Here is a 2,642-nt window from a genome sequence, read left to right on the forward strand (position 1 = left end):
GAATCTTGGTTGGTTTTTACTTCAAAAACAAGGCTGAGAACTGCCAATTACTTTACTGTCTTCCAACAGGATGCTTTTGCACCCATCCTGCTTGATGGATTTGAATTTGGGGGTGACAGGAGTTTCTACAATGGCTGAAGAACATACTGCTGCATTTCCCAGAACAGTATGATAAATGCACAGGGGTTAGGTCAGTACCAAAGGACATAGGGAGACTAAAACTTCATGTCGTCTTAACGGTTGGATCAGTCACACATAGTGGAATTGCATAATGAGTCAACAGAAAATTACCGTTAGTTGTTAGGTAAAGAATGTTGTGGGATGTACAAAAATACCGGCTATGCTAAGTAATGGTTCTGAAATAAAATGGAAGACTTGCTCTGAATTGCTAAGTGTAGGCAAGCAGTTAATGGATAATAGAGCTGACTTGCATAAATGATGCAGTTGTGTTACTAACCTTTAACGTGCTTCCCCCACAGCATCCCCACACAAGCTTGAAAATAATTCTGTATTTCTGAAGGGTTGCTGTTCTTCCATGGCACCATATGTTTGTTCTGTTGTCTGTTAACACCTCTTCTAAAAAAAAAAAAAAAATAGTTTGTTACTGCTATATTGTTTTGCTGTTTGTTTCCCTTCCCTTCTTTAGCTGTGTGCCTGCTCTGACTGTTGGATGATCCTAAACTGCTATTACTTTTTATGCTTTTTGCTCTTTGCCCTGTTTGGCTCGTGTTCTATTTCTTAATCATCTTGGAGAATTTACGCCACATTTGAGTGTGTAGGTGTACTAATTGCAGTTGGAAGCAATGGCTGGAGCACTTACATCTCAGTAGCAGATGCTGGAATGTAGTAATGGATTCTCATGGCACTATTTAGATCCTACTTGGGAAGGTTCGTTAGTGTCCTGAAGTATATAACAACTGAGGCATATGTACTGTTGCCATAATAAAGCTGAAGAATCTTGCCAAATCTTTGCATGCTTTTTTTTCAGTTAAATAGGCTCTTCCAAGCAATTTTGGACAAATAGGTTCAGCAAAGCAGAAAGTTCTAATTGGGATGAAGTGTGCTTTTGCACACTGAATCTACAGTGCGGCCATGTATGAGGTTTCTTATGCATTCCTGCTACCAAGTCGAATGAGTCTTAAAGGATTGCAAGGGATGTTTGGTTTGGCCAGCATGGCCTGGATGTGCAATATCCAGCCATTCTGTTTGCAGTTTCTCTGTGTTCTTTGGACAGCATTGTCTTAAACTGGGTGTACTTGCTATGTTGCAATTTGGAAAATGCATCGAGTAACTGATTCAAACTGAAGCCTGAGGGCATTGGGCATTTGAAGTATCTGCAGTCCAAAGCAGCAAAAGCTGAAGTGAGGCCAGCAAACAGGCTTTGTAGCTAATTGAATCTCTTCAACTATTTCTTCTGTCAATCATGAAAACTGCTGAACGTGGCAACAGCAAAGGCTGCTGGGAGATGATTTCATATTCAAATTGCCTGTCCAGTCAGGCTCAAAAGCTGGCCAAGAAACCCCCCAGAAGCTTTCGAATACACACACTTCTAGTTCAAGGGGAGGTTCTGACTGTAGAAGAGAAAATACTAAGCCTACAGGGACAGGCAGCACTGCAGCTAACAACATTACACAATTAAATACTCCTGAATGCTCTGCCTGTGATGCCATCAGCAGCTTGCAAGTATTAAACCTCAGTTTCACACCAACTTTTTTTTTCTATTGTAGACTAGTTTTCCTTTCTTATGCACTAATGAAATGCCATCTCAGTTCTTTTATTAATCTTTGACTACATGGGGAAATTGTTAGACTTTTGTAAACAGTACTTGGAAATCAAAACTACTTCAGTCAAACTTCTAATAAATGTTAACAGTTAAGAATTGTATTTGTATTCTGACTGCTTTTTTCTTTACATGACTCTTAAAGCTGTCCCTAACTCCTTTCATGCTATCCTATAATGTTAGGGCTGTTGCTACAGGAGTGTTTCCCCCTTCAGCACTGTTTCAGTGTCCTTTTAAGGGCAGCATTAATTTGATCTAAAGAACAAACGCAACTCATCTGATTTTCATTTATATTGGTTAACTGGGCAGTGCCTATTTGGAGCTGGGAAGGTGGCAGGAGGCCATTGGTAGGACTGGCCAGCCCATGGCTCCCCAGTGGCACCTGGCCACTGTGTTTTGGGTTCTTCAACATCCAGCTCCAAACTCTTGATGCTCATTTTCACTGATTGCCAAAGCAGCTGCATTTAGGAGACTCACATCCTCTGTGACTCTGGAGGCTGAGTCTTTCTTATTTTTTTTAAACCCTCTGCATCAAGGCAGGCCCAGGTCATTTTTGTGCACTTGCTCTGCTGCCAGCCTTGAAAGAAAAGGCACAGGAAAAGGATTGGTGAAGACTGAGTCAAAAAAGCATTGGGTGACCTAAGCTGAATTTTGTGATGAGCTACATGCTTCCTTCAAAAACACTGTTCCAGCCCCTTCTCTACCGTTATGAGGGTGGCTGCAGAGCTTCATACTGGTTCTCTAACATCTCTTGCAAACTCACTCAGCCTGGCATCTCACACATCGGTTCATCTTTTTGCTCCTGGAGCTAAAATAGAGTGTCTTCTCCAGTAAGTTTTTTTTTGGGGGGGGGGTTAGTTTT

This window comes from Meleagris gallopavo, chromosome 2 (genome assembly GCF_000146605.3).
Source record: "Meleagris gallopavo isolate NT-WF06-2002-E0010 breed Aviagen turkey brand Nicholas breeding stock chromosome 2, Turkey_5.1, whole genome shotgun sequence".
NCBI classification, from domain to species: Eukaryota; Metazoa; Chordata; class Aves; order Galliformes; family Phasianidae; genus Meleagris; species Meleagris gallopavo.